The sequence below is a fragment of the Talpa europaea genome (assembly GCF_964194135.1).
Source record: "Talpa europaea genome assembly, chromosome: 2".
In the NCBI taxonomy this organism is placed as follows: Eukaryota; Metazoa; Chordata; class Mammalia; order Eulipotyphla; family Talpidae; genus Talpa; species Talpa europaea.
Genome location: NC_140068.1, coordinates 100,463,679 through 100,490,081, shown reverse-complemented (window position 1 = coordinate 100,490,081; position 26,403 = coordinate 100,463,679).

Sequence of the window (26,403 nt, the reverse complement as noted above, 5' to 3'; positions counted from 1 at the left end):
GGTCTCTTGGCCTGTACCCCAGCTCTTGTATAAATAAAATAAATCTTAAAAATACATAAGTAAGTAAATAAATAAATAAATGAAATTCATTGCTATGTATGTATACAGAATAAAACCTATCAGGCGATAGCTGAACACACATGTAGCATTTGTTTACACCCATATGAGTATAGATGCACTTTCTTGTGTGATGGTACAAACAAGGGCATAAGGCACTCAAGTTTGAGCAATTTTCAAAAATTACAAGGGATAATAGTGATGAATGGAGTGAAAAAATAAACTATGTGCATGAACTTTGTTTCTACCTTATGTCAAACCCTCCTTCTGACAGTTCCATGAGTCTTACTATTTGGTTTGTTATCTTAAGCGTATTCTGAGCTACTAAATATGGACAGCTGTTAGACAGGTTGATAGGAACAGACTGACAGTGATGATTGATAGATACTTAGTTAGACAGATAGTTCGAGAGACCGATTAATAGAATGACAGATACATGTACTGCGGACATATGGATGGGTGGACAGAGGGATGAGAGGGATGAAAGGATGGGTAGGTGTACGTACAGACTGTCAGATATATGTGCAGAGAGTAAAATGTTGGTAGAGCGTTGCCTGGCTCATGGATAGTTAGCAGTCTCTTGTGTGCACAGTAGTTATGCTGTATTTTAAAATCTCAAAATATGCATTTCTATGTGTAGGAAGATATGTTTGACTTTATGTATCTGTGTTGTGTGTTTGTACTTTCATGCATCTGTACAAAGTGAAATTCTAGAAGCCATAGGTGTGAACACGATACTGATTCTTTAATGAAACCAGTCTCTTGAATACAGCATACAAGCATACTTGGGAAGAAACAAAGTGGATGTAAGCCAAGGGAGAGGATGATGAAAAGTGGGTGGATTGAACCTATAAATGCAGAATGTATAAACCGAAATGGGGTTGGTGATTTATTGATTCAATAGAAGGCAGTTCAAAGTACATCATACAGAAAAATGGCAGATAAAGTGAAGAGATAATACAAATAATGATGTCTGGAGTATAAGCAAGGAATTTTCATATGTGGAAAAAATTTCAAATATATTGTGACTGTTGGAGAAATATCAACCTGAAATTTGCAATTGCACTCACAAATGCACATAGACACAGAATCAGTTCAGACACACACACTTACCAAGGGTATCTGGTATCACTTGTTTCTCAACAAGATAGTCTAAACCATAAAAATGTTAAGCAGAATGAATTCAGTAAATAGAGGACAAAAATATAAAGGGGAGCTCTGATGTCCTCCTAATAAACACAACTTTAATATCTTGCTACATCATTTCATCTTGATTTACACAATTTCTGATCTATAGCTAGTTTGATCCCCATTATACAATAGGTTATTTCTGTGGCCTTATTATGTAAAGGGTCACACACTTGTATTCTTCTCAGTAAGATCTAACATGAAGGTGGTGCTGATCAAATCCAGACTTTTGTTACCAGACATTTCTACTCAAAATTCTACCCAGAACCCATTATGGAGCACCTTGTTTCACGTTAGTATTTTATGAGTTATATATGTGTGATGTTTATCTTCACAAGATAACATATAATGAAGGAAAATCATGGATAGTGTGACATAAAAGAAGATCTATATGAGAAAATTTGGAGAAAACCTCTATGATAGATACTGTAAAAATTAGAAATCTCAAAAAGCCTATCTTTCATAAAGTCACCTGACAGGAGGGATCTGACTACTTTTTTTTTCTTTTTTTCCCCAAAGATTTATTTATATATGCATACAAAAACCAGGGTACAGGCCAGAGCTGTGGGGGGTGAGAGGATTCTCCAGAGACAGATTGGGGAACAAAACAGGCAGATTGACAGAAATATACTGCTAAGGTGAGCAGCGGGTGAGTCAGGAGAGGTCTGCTGTGCCATGTGCATATCTCCCTGGCTGGGGATCAAACCCATGCTGCAGTGGATGCAGATAACTTCATAGGTTGCATCTTAACCCCTTGCACCACCAGGGAGGCCCGGGACCTGACTACATTGATTACAAGAACAAGGCAAAGCAATGAGCCCATTGTGGATAAGCAACAATGGGGATAGACTTGTCTCAGAAACACTGGGACAGGAGACACATTTGTGTAAAAATAGATGTATATTGGACTTGGGGAATTATTGAGAGATGAAGACAGAGTGACAAAGAGCAGATGAATCTGTAGCTGTCTGCAGAAATAAGTTCATAGAAATGAGAAGGATTGCACCCCTGAATTTCTTTCATTGTGATAAAATGAATTAATGATCCATCAGTCTTCTAAGTCTCTGAAATTGCTTTTTATTAGCATCCTGTGGATGTTTAATACAACTGCTTATCTTGAATGGATGTCAGTAACTTTCTTTGATGGCTCCATTTTCAACATTCCTGTCAAATTGGATCCTATCTGTGTTGAACTTCTGACTTCTGACAATGATCTCTGATGACTTTTACCATTGCTTAGTGTCCTGCTTTCACTTCAAAAATTTGTCCTGCATCACTTCAACAATTTGTCCTGCATCACTTCAAAAATTTAGTTTGAATTTCCATCCCTACCTACATATGTTGATTGTTCTTTGTTTGTTTGTTGTCATGTAGCCTTGCATCCCTTTACTGTAACAGTTGCTTATTATTACAGCAGTTGCTAGATATCATAACAGTTGCTTGATATCATGTGGACTGAAAGCAGGGGATTGCTGGAGACATAATCCTATTGTTTTCACTTAACTAGTAACAGATCATATGCAAAAGGTATGATTGGGACTTGCCTTTGTTGTGTTCATTCTTTTCTGGAAATTGAAAGAAAGCAGTTAAAAACTTGAAAACTCAAGCTCAGGAAAGCAGAAGGAAAAAACTTTGAAGCTATTTCTCTTTACATTAACAACAAGACAGAGTATTGGGGCCAGTGTAGTCTCAACAAAGAACACCCAGGAAAGCAATGATGTTTACCATTCTCTAATCATTCTACAACTGGAATTAGGCATGACATCAGGTGAATATGCATACTATAAAATTTTGGAGGAACAAGATCAGTCTTCACAGCATTTGTCCTTTTTTGTAATCAAATACATAAAGGAATTGGCTCATGAGATAATTACTTAAATTATTATCAGGAAGCATACAGTATCGGATTATTTATTCAAAACCCTAAGTGTACCTGCAACCTCATGAAGGCTGCCCATATGTTAAGAGATATATTTCTATGTTCTATTACATCTGTAAGTAAATGTGAAAATGCAAAATATCTTTAGAATTGGAGGCTCTTGCTTTTATTGATATATTCTTTTAAAAAGAAAAGAAAAATATTGTAAAAAGATACTGTGGAAATATTTAGTGATAAGATACCTTTAATGACTTATAATGAGAAGATATTTGTTCAACAATCACTCCATAAGCTACATAACCCCACTACACACATTAAAAAGCATGCGGTGTTCATTAGTTCATGTTTTATAAACAAAATTGAAATATTAGGAAGTACTAAAGTGGAAAGTATAAAAAAGGGAAATACTTTTTGAAATATATTTGTTCCAATAGGTAATGTCACAAAAAGAGTAGAATTGTCATTCTTCATTTCACATTTTACAAATCAGCACTTGTGTAATTCTACACATTTTTGCATGGCCAATGGATATGGAAACTACAATTAGCAAATTTAGAGGTATTTATGATCTCCTAGGGTGGCATAATTCTGTTTCAAAGTATGATATATTATCTTTAAAAAAATCAAATATAATCATAATTTTCCAGAAATTAGTATATATATATTATTGCATATAAATATGAATAATACATGTCATTAAGGATTTCATTTTATCCACCTATTAACATGATATATATAGGTATTTTTCTATTGATATGTGTATACATATATATATGTTACACAATATGTTTATGTGTATTTGTATGTGTGTGCTTGTGAAGGAAGCGATACTCCTAATGCCCTTAGCCTGCTCATTTTCACTAATGCAACAGGAAACTATGACCAGATTCTCAAAAACAATATAAATTAAGTTGAGGAAATAAAAAAAAAATTGTTGTAAGTTACAAAACAGTATGAATGGAAAATAGATGAATGGAATTTTTGTGACAGTATTATATAAGCAAATATTGAGGGAGCAGGTATAAAGTATGGAAAGATGGACAAGGCAGAGAATGACATGAAATTTGCATGACATGAAATTTACAGTTATTAAAGGGATATGGGCTAAAGTTCTATCAGAAAATTTACTCATTTTTTTTCTGGATATCATCTGTTAAAGGAAATGCAGAAAACATGAACATCATGAAAACAAACATGAATAAAATTACAAATTTTGTTCAAAATGCATACAACATTAAACCTATCAGGTGGCTGGTGAAAAAAACATAGATGTATATACTCACATGAAAGTAGTGAAAAACATGGAAAACTGACTCTCATTTTTAGGAAAATTTGCACAAGCATTAAAAGGGAGAAAAATGACTGCAGGTAATGAATGAAGAAAATAATTAAGCATATATTCTGGTAGCTACTTATAAAAATATTACTGTGTTTTGACATTTCTTTATTTCTGTTACTAGTTTTATTAGTTTGTGTTCAGTCCTACTAAACGTGGACAGATAGTAGACAGAAAACAGATTGATTGTGATACATGATCGGTTCAAATATAGATGGATGAATGGAAAATAATATAGAAAATCAATTGATATAGGGATAAATAGTTATTTCTTATACTTAAAGTAGCTGTGCTATATGTTAAAATCTTCAAAAAAAATAATTTGAAGAACATTGACCCATTGTTTCTATGGAAATCTGTATTAGGTCCAGCAGCTCCTATTCACAAAATGTATTTGAATCCATTAATAACACTGCCTTCTTTTATATACTTTTATATTACCTCACTCATCAATAAAGATTACCTTTCTTTTTTTTTTTTTTATATAAATTTTATTGTTATATTCCCCATACAATTGCAGCCCCCCATTCTGACCCCAATCCCTCCCCTCCCGCCCCCGCCCCCCTAAAAGTGTCTCTGGTTCATAGTTTTTTGTTGATTTTGATTTTCACTTTCTTATAGTTATTCATTTTCCTGGTCCCTTATTTAAGTTTTCTAGATTCCTGCTATGAGTGAGACCATCCGGTATTTTTCTTTTTCTTTTTGGCTTATTTCGCTGAGCATGATCCCTTCCAGTGCCATCCATGTTGCAGCAAATTGCATGTGTTTATCTTTTTTGAATGCTGAGTAATATTCCATGGTATATATGTACCACATCTTCTTGATCCAGTCATCTATTTTTGGGCATTTGGGTTGTTTCCAAAGCTTAGCTATTGTAAACAGTGCTGCTATAAACATAGGGGTGCAGGTGTTCTTTGGAATTGATGTTTCTGTGTCCTTTGGGTAAATACCTAGGAGTGGAATTGCTGGGTCATATGGAAGCTCTATGTTTAGTAGGTCCAGAAATCTCCACACAGCTTTCCACAGTGGTTGGACCAGTTTGCACTCCCACCAACAGTGCAGAAGAGTTCCTTTTTCTCCACACCCTCGCCAACATTTGTTGTTGCTAGTTTTTTTAATATGTGCCATTCTCACTGGTGTAAGATGGTATCTCATGGTAGTTTTGATTTGCATTTCCCTGATGACAAGTGATGTTGAACATTTTTTCATATGCCTGTTGGCCATTTGCATTTCCTCTTCAGAGAAGTTTCTTTTTAGCTCTTCTGCCCATTTTTTGACTGGATTATTTTCTTTGTTGTTGTTGAGACTCATCAGCTCTTTGCAGATTTTTGTGATCAGTCCTTTATCATTAGTGTTGGGTGCAAAAATGTTCTCCCAGTTGGTGGGGTTTCTCTTTGTTTTTGTTATTGTCTCTTTTGCTGTGCAAAAGCTCTTTAATTTGATATAGTCCCAGCTGTTTATCTTTGCCTTCACTATCACTGCTTTGGGTGATGTGTCTGTAAAGATGTCTTTGATGTGCAAATCACGTAGTGTTTCGCCTATATTTCCTTCTATATATTTTATGGTTTCAGGTCTTATGTCTAGTTCTTTAATCCATTTTGAGTTGATTTTTGTGTATGGTGTGAGGTGGTGGTCAAGCTTCATTCTTTTGCATGTAGCGACCCAGTTTTCCCAGCACCATTTATTGAACAAACTTTCTTTGCTCCAATGCATAGTCTTTGCTCCTTTGTCAAAGATTAGTTGACCATAAACCTGTGGGTTTATTTCTGGATTTTCTATTCGATTCCATTGGTCTGTATGTCTGTTCTTGTTCCAATACCATGCGGTTTTGATGATTATGGCTTTGTAGTATACTTTGAAGTCTGGGAGTCTGATGCCTCCATTCCCTTCTTTTTTTTTCAGGAGAGCTTTGGCTATTCGGGGTTTTTTGTGATTCCATATGAATTTCATCAATAATTGTTCTATTTCTTTGAAGAATGACATTGAAATTTTGATTGGAATAGCATTGAATCTGTATATTGCTTTTGGAAGGATGGCCATTTTAATAATGTTTATTCTTCCAATCCATGAGCAGGGGATGTCTCTCCATTTCTTTGTGTCTTCTTCTATTTCTTTTAACAGTGTTTTATAGTTTTCTTTGTATAGGTCCTTTACCTCTTTTGTTAGATTTATTCCCAAATATTTGATTTTTTTTGTTTCAATAACAAAAGGGATGGTCTTTTTGATTTCTTCTTCTTCAGATTTATTGTTTGTGTATAGGAAGGCTACTGACTTTTGCGTGTTGATTTTGTATCCTGCCACTTTACTGAACTGATTGATGAGTTGAATTAGCTTTTCTGTGGAGTTTTTGGGGTTCTCTATGTATAATATCATATCGTCTGCAAATAGTGATAGTTTGACTTCTTCTTTTCCTATTTGGATTCCTTGGATGTCTTTCTCTTGTCTTATTGCCCTGGCTAGGACTTCCAGTATTATATTGAAAAGCAATGGTGAGAGTGGACATCCTTGTCTTGTTCCAGATCTTAATGGAATTGCTTTCAGCTTTTCACCATTGAGAATGATACTGGCTGTTGGCTTGTCATAGATGGCCTTTATGATGTTGAGGTATGTTCCTTGTATCCCAAGAATTTCAAGGGCTTTTATCATGAATGGGTGTTGCACTTTGTCGAAAGCTTTCTCAGCATCTATTGATATTATCATATGGTTTTTATATTTCTTTTTGTTGATGTGTTGGATAACGTTGATTGATTTTCGGATGTTAAACCATCCTTGTGCCCCTGGAATGAATCCAACTTGGTCGTGGTGAATTATCTTATGGATACATTGTTGGATTCTGATAGCTAAAATTTTATTGAGGATTTTTGCATCAGTGTTCATTAGGGAGATTGGCCTGTAGTTTTCCTTTTTTGTGTTGTCCTTGTTCGGTTTTGGTATTAGTGTAATGTTGGCTTCATAGAACGTGTTTGGTATTGTCCCTTCCTTCTCAATTTTTTGGAAGAGTTTGTGAAGGATAGGCACTAATTCGTCTCTGAATGTTTGGTAGAATTCATTTGTAAATCCATCAGGTCCTGGGCTTTTGTTTTTGGGGAGGTTTTTGATTACCATTTCAATTTCGCTAATTGTAATTGGTCTGTTTAGGTGTTCTATTTCTTCTTTATCTAGCTTTGGGTGATTGTAGAGTTGTAGGAATTTGTCCATCTCCTCTAGATTGTTAAACTTGCTTCCATATAACTGTTCATAGTAGTTACTGATTATTCTTTTGATTTCTGCTGTGTCCGTTGTGATTTCTCCTCTTTCATTGATGATCCTGTTTATTTGTGCTTTCTCCCTTTTTTCCTTTGTGAGCCTGGCTAGGGGTTTGTCTATTTTATTGATTTTTTCAAAGAACCAGCTCTTGGTTTCATTGATCTTTTGGATTGTTTTTTTAGTTTCAATTTCATTTATTTCTGCTTTGGTTTTTATTATTTCTTTTCTTCTACTGGTTTTGGGGTTTTTTTGTTATTCTTTTTCTAGATCTTTGAGCTTCGAGATTAGGTTGTTTCTTTGCGTTCTTTCTTGTTTCTTGATGTGAGCTTCTATTGCTATATATTTTCCTCTTATTACTGCTTTTGCTGCATCCCATACATTTAGGATATTGGTGTCCTCCTTGTCGTTCAATTCAAAAAATTTTTTAATTTCTTCTTTGATCTCCTCATTAGTCCAATGGTCTTCCATTAGTGTGGTTTTTAATCTCCATGAGGTAGGAAAGTTCCTTGCCTTCTTTTTATGGTTTATTTCTAGTTTGATGCCTTCATGGTCAGAAAAGATGGTTGATATGATTTCAATCTTGGTGTATCTGTTGATGTTTGTCTTGTGCCCCAGTATGTGATCGATCCTGGAGAATGATCCGTGTGCGCTTGAGAAAAATGTGTACTCCGTTTTTTTGGGGTTTAGTGTTCTATAGATGTCTGTTAAGCCCAACTGCTCTAGGTCTTTATTTAGAGCTTTGGTTTCTTTACTTATTTTTTGTCTTGTTGATCTATCCATTGTTGATAGTGGTGTGTTGAAGTCTCCCACTACGTATGTGTTTTCTCTGATGTCTGTTTTCAGAGAGGACAACAGTTGTCTGATATATTTTGGTGCTCCTTCGTTTGGTGAGTATATGTTAATGAGTGTTATTTCTTCTTGAAGTATTGTCCCCTTGATCATAATGTAGTGACCATTGGGGTCTCTTTTTAACTTTTTGAGTTTGAAGTCTGTTTTATCTGATATAAGTATAGCTGTTCCTGCTTTCTTTTTTGGCCCATTTGCTTGTAGGATTGTTTTCCATCCTTTAACTTTGAGCCTATTTTTATCTTTTGTAGCTAAATGTGTTTCCTGGAGACAGCAAAAGGTTGGGTTTTGTTTCTTAATCCAGGCTGAAACTCTGTGTCTTTTTATTGAAGAGTTTAGTCCATTTACATTTAGAGTTAATATTGATATGTTAACATCTGTATTTGCCATTGCGTTTGTCTTTCCTTTGATTTTATTTATTTATTCTTTTAATAACTTTTTTTTTTTTTTTGGCCTTCTTTCATTGTTATTCGTCGCTCTGAGGTTCTGGCTTTAGGACTCCTTGTAGTATTTTTTGGAGTGGGGGTTTAGTTGCAATGAAATTCCGGAGTTTCTGTTTGTCTGGGAAGGTCCATATTCTTTCTTCAAAGAGGAAGGAGAGCTTTGCGGGATAGAGTATTCTTGGTTGGCATCTGTTTTCTTGGAGTCTGTTGACTATGTCCCTCCACTCTCTCCTTGCCCGTAGTGTTTCTTCGGAGAAGTCTGATGTCAGCCTGATTGGTTTTCCTTTGAATGTTATCTGTTTCTTCCCTCTTGCCAGCTTCATTATTTTTTCCTTGTCCTGGATTCTTGGGAGCTTTACTATTATGTGTCTTGCTGTATTTTTCCTTTCGTCGTGGAAGTTTGGTGTTCTTCTTGCTTCTTGTATATCAATTTTCAGCTCCTTCTTCACATTTGGGAAGTTCTCTTCAATTATCTCTTTGAATATTTTCTCTGTTCCTACATCTCTCTCCTCTCCTTCTGGTATTCCTATAACTCTTATATTTCCTTTCCTCATGGAGTCAGATAGTTCCCGCAGTCTTTCTTCGTTCTTTTTCCTTCGTACTTCTCTTTCCTTTTCTGTTTTGGTTCTTTTTATTTCTGTGTCTTCAAGATTACTTATTCGTTCTTCCATTTCATCTATTCTGCTTTCATTGCTTTTCCCAGAATTCTTTAGTTCTTCCATTAATTCTTTGATCTCCTGCATTTCTTTTACTTCCCTCTTTAGGGACTCAATTTCTTTCTTCTGACCATTGTTTTCCCTCTCTAGGGACTCAATTGCATTCTTCTGATCGTTGATTATTTTTCCCTTATCATTGTTTTCCTTTATGACTTCTGTCAGTTTTTTAATCACGGCAATTTTAAATTCTCTTTCTGGAAGGCTCAGAAATTCTTCCAAGTTATTGTCGTTGCCATCTGGGGGCTGGCTTTCTTTTTGTGGTGTGCTTTTTCTCTGGAGAGTTGCTAGGTTGCGTGTGGTTCTTCTCCTCCCTACTGTCTGTTTTCTAATTTGCCGTATGCGTTGGGACACTGTGTTGTTGGGACTTGCCGGCATCTTGGGTGGGCTTCTCTGTTCCCCTCTGGTTCTTCCAGGAGTCATCTGTCAGTTTCAAGCAGCCTTTACTGGAGAAAGGTCCCTGTTCTAAAATGCCGATGTGGGGACACACTCCCCTGTGCGTCTGGTCTGCCCCTGCGGTGGGTTCCTGCTCCCCTCTGGGCTTGGACTGCAGGCCAGAGGGGGTCTGGCGTGGGCGAACTTCCCCCGCTCACCTCTGGCTCCTGAGGAAGCCTTCTGCAGGTAGTCTTTACTGAAGAAATGTCCCTGTTCTAAAATGGTGATGTGGGACACACTCCCTGCGCTTCTGGTCTCAGGCACACTCTTCTGCGCGCCTGGTCTGCCCCGGCTGTGGGTGCTCGCTCTCCCTGTGGGCTCAGACTACTTGTTCAGAAGGGGCCAGGTGTGGGCTAACTCCCCAGCTGGCCACTAGCTCCTTCAGTAGCCTGTGCTGGGGTCAAGTCGCTAGGTGGCACCAGAGATCTCTCCTAGAGCCCTTGGGGAGCTGATTTTCCACCCCGTGGGACAGGGAGCAGAGCGGGGATGGTAGGGTACACCTCAACGGCTTTGGGGTGCTGTGTCTGCCTTGTGCCCCACCGTCGTGGGGAACCCACGCCCCTAATTTCGTGCCCCGGGTCTCAGTTCCAAAGCCCTCAGTTCCAGGACGCGGGCTGTAGCCCAGATCAGTGGCGCGGGAATGGCGCCTTTTGAATCCCGCTCCCCTGCCTGGGCGCCTTGTTCCTGCTCACTCAGGGAGGGCCTCCGCCGTCTCCCCGCAAGCCTAGGTCGCAGGCGCAGGGCCCTGGGCAGCTGCAATCCGAGCGCCGCTTTCGCGCAAGCTTACCGGGCGGCCGGGGCTGTGTGCTGGTGCTGGTCTCCTCCTGGTGGGCGGGGCTCTCTTTAATGGCGCGTGGAGCTCACCTCCGCGGTGGAACCTGCAGGGTTCGCCTCAGCTCCCGTTCACGGGGTGTGGTGGCTGAAATAGTTCCTTTCCACTCACAGTCCCGCTTGCTGCATCCGTTTTTCTTGTTGGGCGTTTTGGTTTGTTGTTTCCCTAGTCTCTGCCGGTCGGAGAGTGCTGCCTCTGTGGGCGGGGGAGGGGAGCAGGGTTCTGCGCTTCCCTCCCTTCTCGTCCTCTTTTATGGCAACTTTCTTCTTCGGGCAGTTTGCTGGAGTCGTCCGTTTATCTTCCGTGTCCCAGTTCTCACTGGGACCTGCCGCTTTTCCTCCCTATTAACTTTTTTTAATGGGAGATCTTACTCGCAGCGTCTCCTCGCCGCCATGTTGCTCCGCCCCTCAGCGTAGTTTTTCCAAGATTACCTTTCAAAATCATGTAAAAGTGAGGAAGATGGAATTCGTTCCTAAGTCTGAGAATCACCATGGCAGCGGAGAAAGACTACGAACAAGTTCTCACATATAAAGAGTTAATAGAGGGCCTCCCCTGGTGGTGCAGGCAGTTTAGCACAGCATTGTGAGGCTGTTCACAGCCTCTGCAGTGGGGGTTCAATCCTGGCCAGCCAGTGAGATACCCACATGATATAGCAGACCTCTCCTGCCTCACCCTCTGCTCCCCTTAGCAGTGTATTTCAGTCAGCCTGCCTGTTTTGTTCCTCGCTCTGTCTCTGGTGAATCCTCTCACCCTCCCACACCTCTGGCCCATACCCCAGTTCTTGTATGCATGCATAAATAAATCTTAAAAAAATATTTATGGGACTCCCTGGTGGTACAGTGGGTTGAGCGCAGCACTGTGAAGCTGTCCACAGCCTCTGCAACATGGGTTCAATTCCTGGCCGTCCAGGGAGATACCCACATGGTGCAGCAGACCTCTTCTGTCTCGCTCACTGCTCTCCTAAGCAGTGTTTTTGGGTCCGCCTGCCTGTTCTGCTCCCTGCTCTGCTTCGGGTGAATTCTGTCATGGTCCTGTACCACTTACCTGTATCCCCATTCTTGTGTAAATAAATAAGTCTTTAAAAAAAGTTAATAGGGAGGAAAAGTGGCAGGTCCCTGTGAGAACTGGGACATGGAAGATAAACTGGTGACTCTGGCAAACAGCCCAAAGAGGAAAGTTGCCATTAAAAAGGACAAGAAGAGAAAAAAGCTTCAGAACCCTCCTACCCTCCCCCACTGACAAAGCTGGCACACTCAGACTAACAGAAAGGAGGAATAAATAAATAAATAAATAAAAACAAGAACAAACTAGAGATCAAGCGGGACAGTGAGTGGAAAGGAACTACTGCAGGCACTGCACCCCGTAACCAGGAACTGTGGAAAACCATGTGGGAGTAACCGTGGAGGTAGGCAAATGACATTGGGTAATCACAAACTTAACACCATTAGAGGAAGATAAGGACTTCACAGAGAGATCTGCAAATAGCCAAAGGCCAGCCAGTAAGCTTCTGTGGCAAAACATGCATGCAATTGAAAAGCATATGCAGATCGCTGCTGCCCAGGTCGCCACTTCCATGACCAAGGTTTGTGGGGTGACATGCAGGAGCCTTCATTGAGGTGAATGACCCCTATTGAGTAATCAAAAACCAGGCAACCAGGCATGGGAATGAGTGCAAAAGGCACCATTTCTGTAGACACTGAACTGGGCTACCACCTGTGTCCCAAATCTGAGGGCTTCAGAACTGAGAACCAGGGCACAAAATTCAGGGTGTGGGATCCCGATGATGATGGGGCACAGGGCAGACACAGCAACCCCATGCCATTGAGGCATTCCACACCTCCTCCACTCCGTTCCCAGGAGACCCATGGGAAAAATCACAGTTCTGGAAGGAAACTAGGAAAGATCTCTGGTGCCACCTATTGACCAGAATAAAATCACCAACTAACTGATTCCCTCCTAGAACTGAGTAAATATAAAGGGAGGGAACTGTAAGAGACAGTGCCCAGCAACAGTCACAACATCAACACCTTGGTGGAGTTTGATATAACAGTGCTGGACTCCCAGGAGACCTACAAATAGACAAAGGCCAGCTGGTAAGCTTGTGCGGAAAAGCAGCACACTTGAAAAGCATACACAGATCCCCACTGCCCAGGTCCCCATGCTTGCGACCTAGGCTTGTGGGGAGACACGCTGGAGCCCTAATTGAGGTGAATGTCCCTCACTGAGTAATCAGAAATCAGGTGCCCAGACATGGGAGCAGAGTGCAAAAGGCACCATTTCTGTGGACACTGAACTGGGCTACAGCCCAGCCCACGTCTTGGACCTGAGGGCTTTGGAACTGAGACCCAGGGCATGAAATTTGGGGCATGGGATCCCCACGACAGTGGGACAGAGGGCAGACACAGCACCCCCACACCGTTGAGGCGTTCCACGACACTCCCACTCCGTTCCCCGACCCAGGGGTAAAAATATAGTTCCCGAAGGACATTAGAATAGATCTCCGGCACCACCTAGCAACCAGAAAAAAATCACCAGCACCCTATAGTTGGAAACCAGGGATCCCAAAAACACCCTCAGGCACTGAGAGAGGGTGGGCCACTCAAACAGGAGTACGGAGGGAAACAAGGCATGGAGCAAGACCCCATGCTGGAATTGAGAGCCAGGCACAGGATCCGGGGGCATGGGACTTGCCATAGCAGCGGTCACAGCATAGCCCTGGATCTGAGACCTAGAGTGCAGAATTCAGGGCACGGGATCCATACAGCTGCAGGCACAACACCTGGTGAACATGGGCCAGACACAGCACCCAGCTTGAATAAGAACCCCTGTGTTGAGGTGCTTCCCTCTGCCCCCCCTTCTCTACACAGAGAACCACTGGGAAAAAGCACAGGTCAGCAAGTACGGGCCTCTGGCACCACCTTGTGACCAGAACTAAATCACCAACTAGCTGATTCCCTGTTGGAACTGAGTAAATAAAGAGGGAGGGAACAGTAAGGGACAGTGCTCACCAACACAGCATCAACACCCTGGTGGCCTACAGTGCTGGTTTCAGTATGGTAAACAGTTTCCAACACCCCTAAAGGAGCACTCCAAAGAGATGTCTGCCAACACCAGAGGCATAACTTCCCAACACATAGAACTAATTACAGAGCAAACAACAGGGAGAAGAAAAAATATGAATAACCAAGCAAGCCAGCAGGAGGACACACCACAAAAAGAAATACAGTCACAAGAGCTCAACGATGACATGGAAGAACTTCTCGGCCTATCAGATAGAGAATTAATGATCATCATGATTAAAAAGCAGAAAGAAAATGAAAAGAAAAAAAAATGATTTGAGACAATCACTAAACTGAAGAATGAAATTGAGACCTTAAGAGAGGAAAGAAAAGAAATGCAGGAGATAAAAAGATTACTAGAGGAGATAAAGAACTCTGGGGAAAGCAATGAAAACAGGATTGATGAAATGGAAGAAGGGATCAGTACAATCAAAGATGCAGAAATAAAAAGAGCCAAAAGAGAGAAGGAGAGAGAAGTGCAAATGAAGCAGCATGATGAGACCTTTAGACAATTATCAGACTCCATGAAGAGAGGAAATGTAAGAGTTATAGTCATTCCAGAAGGTGAGGAGAGAGACAAAGGAACTGAAAAATTATTCAAGAAGATAATTGAAGAAAACTTCCCAAGCAAGAAAAATGAGATGGATATAGACATAAAAAGAAGTGAGAAGAAATCTCAATTACCATAATGAAAAGAAAACTGTAGCAAGACACCTAATAGTAAAGCTTGCAAGAGTCCAAGACAAGGAAAAAATAATGAAACTGGCAAGAGTGAAGAAACAGATAACTTATAAGGGAAAACCAATCAGGTTAACTTTTGACTTCTCTGAACAAACATTATGGTCAAGAAGAGAACTGTGTAACATATTCAGCAAACTTCAAGACAGCAAATGCCAGCCAAGAATACTTTAACCTGCAAAGCTCTCCATCCTCTATGAAGAAAAAACAAGGACCTTCTAAGATAAACAGAAACTCCAGAAATTCATTACAACTAAACCCCCACTCCAAAAAATTCTACAAGAAGTCCTAAAGCCAAAACTAATAGAGGAATGAATAAGAGGAACAGAATAAAACAAGGGATAAAATTACAAAAAAGACAAAAAAAATGGCAAACACAGATGCCAACATATCAATATTAACTCTAAATGTAAATGGATTAAACTCATCAATAAAAAGACACAGAGTAGCAGGCTGGAATGAAAAACAAAATCCAAGCTTTTGCTGTCTCCAGGAAACACATTTAACCACAAAAGATAAACATAGACTGAAAGGTAAAGGCTGGAAAACAATCCTACAAGCTAATGGACCAAAAAAGAAGGCAGGAACAGCCATAATTATATCAGATGAAATAGACTTCAAATTAAAAAAGGTAAAAAGAGACATAGACAGACAGTACATTATGATCAAGGGAACAATAAATACATCAGGAAGACATAACACTCATCAACATATACTCACCAAATGAAGGGGCACCAAAATATATTAGACAGTTATTATCAGCTCTGAAAACAGACATTAAAGAAAATACATATATGGTGGGAGACTTCAACAACCCACTCCCACTCTCACCAATAGACAGGTCAATGAGACAAAAAATAAAAAAGACACTAGAGCCCTAAATAAAGACATAGAACTCATGGACTTAACAGACACCTATAGGACACTGCACCCAGAAAAATTTGCGTATACATTTTTCTCAAGGGTGCATGGATCATTCTCCAGAATCCATCACATACTGGGCCACAAGACAAATATTAACAGATACATGAAGATCAAAATGATTCCAAATATCTTCTCCGATCATAAAGGCATCAAGCTAGAAATAAATCATGAAAAGAAAACAAGGAAGCCTTCCACTTCATGGAGATTGAAATCCACACTACTGGAAGACAATTGGACTAATGAGGTGATTAAAGAAGAAATTAAAAAATACTTTGAGTTGAATGACAAAGAAGATACCACATTCCAGAATGTATGGGATGCAGCAAAAGCAGTAATAAGAGGGCCTCCCCGGTGGCGCAGCGGTTGAGCGCTGGGTTACGAAGCTGCCCGCGGCCTCTGCGGCGCCGGTTCGATCCCCGGCTGCTCCCCGGCCACCGGAGGAGGGTCCCACATGGCGCGCAGACCTCTCCTGCCGCCCGCTGCTCCCCTCAGCAGTGTGTTTCGGTCCTTCTGCCTGCTCTGCTCCCCGCTCTAGCTCTGGTAAATTCTCTCACCCTCCCGCGCTTCTGACTGTACCCAGTGCATGTATAAACCAAACAAACAAATAATAAAAATAAATAAATAAGACAAAAAAAAAAAAGCAGTAATAAGAGGAAAATATATAGCAATACAGGTTCACATCAACAAACAACAAAGAACTCAAACAAACAACCGAACCTCACATCTCAAAGAACTAGAAAAAGAACAACAAAAAAACCCTAAAGCCAGTAGAAGAAAGGAAATAATAAAAATCAAAGCAGAAATAAATGAATTAGAAATTAAAAAAACAATCCAAAAGATCAGTGAAACCAAAAGTTCATTCTTTGAAAAAATAAAAAAAATAGAGAAACCTCTAGCAAGGCTCACAAAGAAAAAATGGGAGAAAACACATATAAATAGGATTATAAGTGAAAGAGGAGAAATCACAACAGACAGTAGAAATCAAAAGAACAATCAGAGATTACTATAAACACTTATATGCAAACAAATTCAACAACCTAGAAGAGATGGACAAATTTTTAGAACGATATAATCATCCAAAGCTGGACAAAGAAGAAATAGAACAGATGAACAGACTAATTACAAGCAGTGAAATTGAAGCAGTAATCAAAGCACTCCCCCAAAAAAAAGCCCAGGTCCAGACTGCTTCACAAATGAATTCCACCAAACGTTCAGCAGTGAATTAGTGCTTATCCTACACAAACTCTTTCAAAAATTTGAAAAAAAAAAAGGAATGCTACCAAATATGATCTACGAAGCCAACATTACACTAATACCAAAACCCAAGAAAGATGGCACAAAAAAAAGAAAATTACAGGCCAATCTCCCTAATCAACACTGATGCAAAAATCCTCAACAAAATCCTTGCCAACAGAATCCAACAAAGCATCCATAAGATAATTCACCACGGCCAAGTAGGATTTATTCCAGGGACACAAGGATGGTTCAACATCCTAAAATCAATCAAAGTAATCCAACACATCCACAAAAAAAAAAAATATAAAAACCATATGATAATATCCAAGATGCAGAGAAAGCATTTGACAAAGTACAACACCCATTTATGATAAAGGCCCTTGAAATTCTCTGGATACAACGAACATACCTCAACATCACAAAGGCCATAGCCGATATCATTCTCAATGGTGAAAAGCTGAAAGCATTCCCATTAAGATCTGGAACAAGACAAGGATGTCCACTCTCACCACTGCTTTTCAACATAATACTGGAAATACTAGCCATAGCAGTAAGACAAGAGAAAGACATACAAGGAATCCAAATAGGCAAGAAAGAAGTCAAACTATTACTATTTGCAGATTATATGATAATATACATAGAGAACCCCAAAAACTCCACAGAAAAACTAATATAACTACTCAGTCAGTTTAGTAAAGTGGTAGGATACAAAATCAATGCACAAAAATTAGTAGCCTTCCTATACATAAACAATAAATCTGAAGAAGAAGAAATCAAGAAAATCATTCCTTTTATAATTGAAACAAATAAAACCCAAATAGTTGGGAATAAACCTAACAAAAGAAGTAAAGGACCTATACAAAGAAAACTATAAAACGCTGTTAAAAGAAATAGAAGTAGACACAAAGAAATGGAAAGACATCCCCTGCTCATGGCTCGGAAGAATTAACATTATCAAAACGGCCATCCTACCAAAAGCAATCTACAGATTCAATGCTATTCCAATTAAAATTGCAATGTCATTCCTCAAAGAAATAGAAAAAATTTTGATGAAATTCATATGGAGCCACCCAAAACCCCAAATAGCCAAAACTATCTTGGAAAAAAAAAGGGGGAATGGAAGCATTACTCTCCCAGATTTCAAACTATACTACAGAGCCATAATAACCAAAACTGCATGGTATTGGAACCAGAACAGACACATGGGCCAATGGAACTGAATAGAAAATCCAGATAAAAATCCTACAGTTTTATGGTCAACTAATTTTTGACAAAAGGAGCAAAGTTTATGCACGGGAGCAAAGAACGTTTGTTCAATAAATGGTGCCAGGAAAATTGGGTCACTACATGCAAAAGAATGAAACTTGACTACTATCTCACACCATGCACAAAAACCAACTCAAAATGGATTAAGGAACTAGACATAAGATCTGAAACCATAAAATATATAGAAGGAAATATAGGCAAAACACTACATGACATGTACCCCAAAGACATCTTTACAGACTCATCACCCAAAACAGTGATAGTGAAGGCAAAGATAAACAGCTGTGATTACATCAAATTAAAGAGCTTCTGCACAGCAAAAGAGACAATAACCAAAACAAAGAGAAACCCCACTGACTGGGAGAACATTTTTGCACACATCACTAATGATGAAGGACTGATCACAAAAATCCACAAAGAGCTGATGAGACTCAACAATAACAAAGAAAATAATCCAGTCAAAAAATGGGCAGAAGAGCTAAAAAGAAACTTCTCTAAAGAGTAAATATAAATGGCCACCAGGCATATGAAAAAAAGTTCAACATCACTTGCAATCAGGGAAATGAAAATCAAAACTACAATGAGATACCCTCTCACACCAGTGAGAATGGCACATATTAAAAAAACTAGCAACAACAAATGTTGGTGAGGATGTGGAGAAAAAGGAACTCTCCTGCACTGTTGGTGGGAGTGCAAACTGGTCCAACCACTATGGAAAGCTGTGTGGAGTTTCCCCAACCTACTAAAGATAGAGCTTCCATATGATCCAGCAATTCCACTCCTAGGTATTTACCCAAAGGACATAGAAACATTAATTCCAAAGAGCACCTGTACCCCTATGTTTATAGCAGCACTATTTACAATAGCTAAGCTTTGGAAACAACCCAAATGCCCAAAAATAGATGACTGGATCAAGAAGATGTTGTACATATACACAGTGGAATCTTACACAGCAATCAAAAAAGATAAACACACGCAATTTGCAGCAACATGGATGGAGCTGGAAGGGATCATGCTCAGCAAAATAAGCCAGAAAGAGAAAGAAAAATACCAGATGGTCTCACTCATAGCAGGAATCTAGAAAACATAAATAAGGGATTAGGAAAAAGAAAAACTATAAGAAAGAAAAAAATCAAAATCAACAAATAACTATGAACCAGAGACACATTATGGTGGGGCAGGGAAAGGGGGTATTGGGATCAAAATAGAATAGAGGGATTGCAATTGTATTGGGAATATAAAAATAAAATTAAAAAACATATTAAAAAAAGATAAATGCATGCAATTTGCAGCAACATGGATGGAGCTGGAAGGAATCATGCTTAGTGAAATAAGCCAGAAAGAAAAAGAAAAATGCCGGATGGTCTCACTCATAGCAGCTATTTAGAAAACTTAAATAAGGGACAAGGAAAAATAATAATTATAATAAAGTAAAAATGAAACTCAACAAGCAACTATAAACCAGAGACACACTACGGCAGGGAGAGGAGGAGTGATTAGCATCAAAATAATGGGGAGGGGGAATTGTATGGGGACTATGACCAAGATGAAAATGCATACATTGTGCAGAAATGAAAAATGATGTAAAATATATAAAAAAATAAAAATAAAAATAAAAAATAGGTTGGAAAACAATCCTACAAGCAAATGGACCAAAAAAGAAGGCAAGCACAGGTATACTTATATCAGATGAAATAGAATTCAAATAAAAAGGTTAAAAAGAGACAGACAGACACTACATTATGATCAAGGGGACAATACATCAGGAAGATGTAACCTTCATCAACAAATGCTCAGCAAACAAAGGAGCACCAAAATATATTAGAGAGTTATTATCAGCACTGAAAGCAGACATTAAAGAAAATTCATATGTAATGGGAGAATTGAAAAAGACACTAGAGCCTTAAATAAAGACATATAATTCATGGACTTAACAGACATTTAGAGGACACTGCACCCAAAAAATTTGAGTACAAGTTTTTCTCAAGCGTGCATGGATCATTCTCCAGAATCGATCACATTCTGGGCCACAACAGTTATATGAAGATCAAAATCATTCCAACAATCCTCTCTGATCATAAAGTAATTAATCAAGAAATAACTTGTGAAAAGAAAACAAGGAACCCTCCCACTTCATGGGAGCAGAACAGGCAGATCCAATGAGACATACTCCTGAGGGGAGCAGCAGGCGAGTCAGGAGAGGTCTGATGCAGTGGGTGCAGATAGCTTTGCAGGTTGTGTCTTAACCATTTGCACCACCAGGGAGGCCCTGGATAAGCTTCTTGAATGGTTCCCACTCACTGGTGCTTTGATGGCTCTACCTCTAAAATCACTATGTAGTGGGATCACATTCTTGTTAACACAAGTGTGGACAATGATCTCATACAATTCCCTGGCTTACTTGTTTAACAGGAAGTTTCAAATTTACTTAGATGTATCAATCTCAATCTGGAGTACAGTCTGTTTTCAAAAGATTTATATTCCTTTCTTTGGGAAACTATGGCTAAATAGCACAATATTTTGACTGGGGATGAAGGTGGGTACTGCTGGAGCCATGATCTCAATGCCTGATCCTATTTAATGAAACAGAATATTCAATGAGATGATTGGAATTTGTATTTGTCACTTTCTTATCTGAAAAAAGTCCAAAAAGAACATAACCTAAAGTAAGGCAGTGAAACAAAAGTACGAAACTTTTCATGGTCACACTGTATTTCAAAACGCAGAGTATTGGGGCCATTGAGGTCTCAATGGTTTATCACCCAACAAGACAATGCTGTTTTGCATCCCCAAATATACTGCAAAAAAAAAAAAAAGAAAGAAAAGAAAAGAAAGAAAATTACATTAGGGGAGTATGCAAAAAGCATTCCTTTTGGAAGGACAAGATCAATCATTGAGGCACATCTGTCCTTTGATGCTAATCAACTACAAACAGGAACAGTCACGTGAGACAAGTACATAAAGTGTGATCAGGAAGCACACACAGTATAGAACCATTTGGCCAGAACTCTATGTGCACTGACTGTCTTTTGAAGGTTGCTCCATACAGTAAGTGATATATCCCCATGTTCCGTTTTGTCACTGGCATTAAATGTGAAAAAAGTAAGTCTCCTTAGATAGGAGGATATTACTTTTAGGAATATGCACAGGTTTTGACATGCATAGCTTTGGACAAATACTTTTAAAAAAAAAGGAAAAGAAAACATTGAAAATACCATTGATATATCTTGTCATTTGTCTAACATAGGGATACATAATAAAAAAAAAATACTAGGTGACAGACCACGATGTAAGATATATAGTCCCTCTATAGACATTAAAAAGCATTTTAATTTTCATAAGCACTTTTCTGATAGGAATTTTTTTAAATTTTAGAGAGTACTAAAGTAGAAAAGAACTGGGACAGGAAATAGAATTTGAAATAGGTATTTGATATTGGAAATACCATAAAAGCAGAAGAGGTAGTCTTAATCTCACATTTTACAAATGATTAGTTTGTGTAATACCCAAGAATTTTCATGGACTAAGAGTATGAAATTATGCTTAGCAAACTGGAGATATTTGTCAACTCTTAGGTTTTGTGGAGTTGGTCATTTTAGAGTATGGAAGAATTTAAAGATTCTAATGCAGTGATCATATCTTCGAATTCTGAATATAGTATAGTATATATGTGTGTGTGTGTGATACACTGGTCATAAGGACTTCCATTTTATTCATATACTAGCGAAGAGACAGATGCATACATATCTTTACAGACTTCTCCTGACTCACCTGCTGCTCCCTTCATTAGTGTATATCAGTCATTCTGCCTGTCCTGTTCCCCAGTTTGTCTCTAGTGAATCCTCTCACCCCTGAACCTCAAACCTGTACCCCAGTTCTTGTGTGTATAAATAAATACATCTTTATAAAGAAAAGGAAGATGAATATATAGGGTTTTTGACAAACATAGCTTTGGTCAAAACCTTAAATAAGAAAGGAAAGGAATGCACTGGAAATACCGTGGATATAATTTGTCAATGGTCTAACATAAGAATTCATAATCAAAACATATTTGATGACTGACCACTCTATAAGATACATAGTAATACTATGAAGGGTAAAAAGCTTTGTAGTGTTCATCAGCACTTGTCTGGAAAATAAAATTTAAAATAATAGCAAGTATTAAAATGGAAAAGAATCAAGATAGGTAAAATAAGTCATTTTAAAAATGGATATAAGTAAAGATAATTTACCAAATTTTTCTGAAGTTCTTTTTGAAAACAAAATGGAACTATCAGTGTAACTAGCAATGAGAGACAAAGTATAGAACATATATGTCACAATTTTTTTCTAATATATAGTTACATTTCTCAGGTTGGAGATTCAACATGCATGCACCAACACAGTGACAGGCACATGAACAAGTTCACACACACACTTACCAAGAGTATCTGAATTTGGTTGTTTGTCCAAAAAAGAGACTGAAAAATGAAAATGAGAGAAAATTAAATTTAGTGAATAAGAAAAAAAACATAGAAATGGATTCTGGGGTGTATCCCTAAAAGAAAAAATTCTTCATACTTTTTGACAAATTTACATTTTTCTTATGCAACAATGTCTTAGCTTTAACTGGTTCTCTGACTGCTACAATATATAGTGTTGCTCTATTCATGTTAAATTAAAGAGTCACATTAGATTTGGAGAACATGGTGCAACTGCAGCCAAAGAATATTAGGCTTAAGTTCTGTGACACTCCACCCTTAACACTCACTTTATTTCATTTCAGGCTTTATGTAAGACATGCCTGAATGGAGGTTATCTTAACAACCTCAGAAAATGAAATACAGACCATAATAAGTGGGAGTTATACATAATAAACTTCCATATAATAAAGGGGTTCTACATAAGCTTATCTTGGAGAAAACATACATATCACAAAATAAAAATCCAAACATTAAAAGTCATATCATTGAGAAAAATCAGCTGATAGAAGGACCTGCTACATAGATTACAACAAGACAAGAAAATAAAAGAAGTCACAATGGTAAGAGATGTATGGTGCTATTACCATAATTACAGAATTTTTCTTTTTTTAATATTTATTTTTATATAATAACCAAGGTACAGGCCAGATGTGCAGGAGGATGAGAGGATTCACTGAACACAGAGTAGGGAACAGAACAGGCAGACTGAAGAAATACACTGCTGAGGGGAGCAGTGGGCAAGACAGGAGGGGTCTGCTTCACCATGTGGGATTCTCACCAGCCAGCGTAGAATCTGCACTGCAGAGTCTGCGGACAGCTTCACAGTGTGGCGCTCAACCACCTATGCCACTAGGGAGGCCAAATTATAGAAGCTTTCAACTAGGTCTAATTTCCCCAGGCAGAGATTGAGCTTAGGTCTAGGTGCTGAAAGCCAAGAACCTTAACAGCTGTACTACCATGAGTGGCTGTCTTATAGAGACATGAAAGGGACTCCTTAAATCCCCAGGTAAATTAGTAGAGGAAGCAAACCTTATTTCCAAAAGTAGGTGAAAGAAAAATTCAGAGGAAGGAAAAGAAAAAGGTTAAAAGCATAGAATCTCAAGCCCACTGTGCTGGGGAGGGGCAAAGACACCATGATGGACTTCTTCCTACCTAGGGGGATATATGTAATATCTTCAGCCTCTTTGTGATGGCTCTCCCTCTCAACTCTAATACACACTCCCCCAGGCAGTTGCATTCAGCTTCACAGTTTTTTTTCTCACAGTTTTTTCTCTCATTGTCTTAGTTGGGGGTCTTGTGAAGCTTTTGAAATTTACTGCTTCTGTGTTTGTCCTCCTGGATTTTATCCATATCTCCAGAGAATGTTTTGGTTAGTCCTTTCATTGGAATTCATTGCCCTTATGTCCACTTTCTCCCAGAGTTCCCTGTCCATGGTGATACTGGAAAGTTCCCTGCCTTCTTTGAATGCTGACCCTAACTTACCTACGACTCAAACTTCCTTCAGAATGACTGGAGATCATGATAAATTTGAGTGAAAACAGAAACCTGATGGAGTTGAGGAAGGGGCTCAGTGATAAATGAAAACAAAGGAACACAGAACAGGAAATTGTGACTAGGCACAGAAAAAAAATACATTACAATTGTGATGAATAATGCCCCTGAATTTATCTGTTTCTGGAATAATGACCTTAGGAACTAACCTGAGTCTATGCAATTGAGTGTTAATACTGACCTATGGCCCATGAACAAATTGATGAACTTGAATGGATCCCACTCACTGTTGCTTTGATGACTCTAATATTACTGTGAAGTAGGATCCCATTCTTGTTGAAACAATGACCCGTGACAACCATCTCAAGCCACTTTTTATAATTTCCTAGTTCCTGTTTTACCTCACTTTCCAACTTTATTTTGACATTTCCAACTGAAACTGAAAGTATGGTTTGTTTGTTCTTTTATTTGTTTTCAAGAATCTTTATATTCCCTTCAGTGAGCAATGGTGGCTAGATATCAGAATCATTGTACTTGGGATGGGATCGGGGATTGCTGGAGACATGATTGTAATATCTGGACCTAGTTAGTGAAGAAGAATATATTCAATGAGATGATTGGGACTTGCCTTTGCTATGTTCTATCTTATGTGATAAAAATAAAAGAAAATAAGCAACTTAAGCTAAATAAAGGCACAGTTTCAGAAAGGCAGGGAGACAAAAACTTGAAACACTTCATGTTCACACTGTGTTTGAAAATGGAGCACATGAGGCAGATTTTTCAATGTACCAGGAAGAATGTAGGATGAGACCATTTGTTCAAAACTCCATTCATGTCAGCAGACTTATGAAGCCTGACCCATACATTACAAGATATACCTTATGTTCTATTACCCCATTTATAAAGGTGAAACTGCAAAATGCCCATAGAATGTCACACAGAGAAGTATACACACTAGCAAGTGTCACTTTCATGTAACAGTATGCGGGATCATAGAGGGTACACTGAGTGAAAGCTCTCAATTTTGGGGAAAAAATTGCACAAAATGAAAAGGGAGGAAATTGACTTGATGTAGCGAGTAAAGAAAACAAACAGGAAAATAATGCTGGTAGCAAACTTATGACATTCTTGCTGCATTTTGATATTTCTAAATATTTTTTATTTAATTTCTTAAACATGTTGTAAGCTACTAAATATAGACAGACTCAAGACAGATATACAGCTAATAGAAGAATAGATAGATGATGATGCATGATATATAGAGGAAAAAATAGGTGATACTTGGTAGAAAGATGGATGGATGGATGGACGGATGGATGGATGGGTGGATGAATGGATGGATGGATTGGTATGGGGGTAGATGGATGAAAAATTAACAGAAAAGTTGCCTCTACATCAACTGATCTGAGAGACCAAAAGTCTGTATGGGAGGTTTTATCTTATTTCAGAATAAATTGCAGAAACCAACCTCTACATAAGAAAGATCGGTGAAAAAACAGAGAAACCAGACAGGAAGGCACACATCTGTTCAAAAGTGCCTGTAGCAGCGCTGCTCTGTAGTACATCTTTAGGGCAAAGTCATGTGGGCTGAGACTTATCCCAATGTATGGCGTTAGGAAACACTCACAAAAGGAACTAGGAAAATTTTAAGTAAAATATTTGTAGATTTGGGAACACTTAGCAATATGATGAAGGGCTGGGGCACAGTGACACTGAAATCCACACATGAGAAGGCAATGAAATCTTAATTTATAGTTTCTGTTGGAACATGTAAGTCTTGTTGAAAAGGTGAAGAACTTTCTCTATTTTTTTGAAGATTTGAGGAAAATTAAATGCCTTATATGAGCACTCCAACTGGCAGTGCATCACAAAGTACCTGAGTAAATGCTCATTTTCCAGAACATCTATTTGAATAGAAGTCATGAGCCTCCCAAGCTCCCCACCCCACACACACACATTTTCTTTCCCTTGCTACATTCAGAATCAATCTGAGTGATGTGAATGAATAAGTTGTCTGGAGAGAGGAATAAAAGATCTCAATATGGGGAATTTCATAAGCCATCATTTCAAGGAGAGAGACATAGATGCCAGGAAACTGGGTCAACAGATGTCCTAAGGGATTAAAGACAGGGGAAATGAAGGACACCCTAGAGCAGTCATGTTAAAGGAGGACTTGAGTAAAAATTTGCCAAAGATAAATTACCCTTTGTTTTCTGAAGTTCTCCTGAAAAATAAAATCAAAAAACCCATG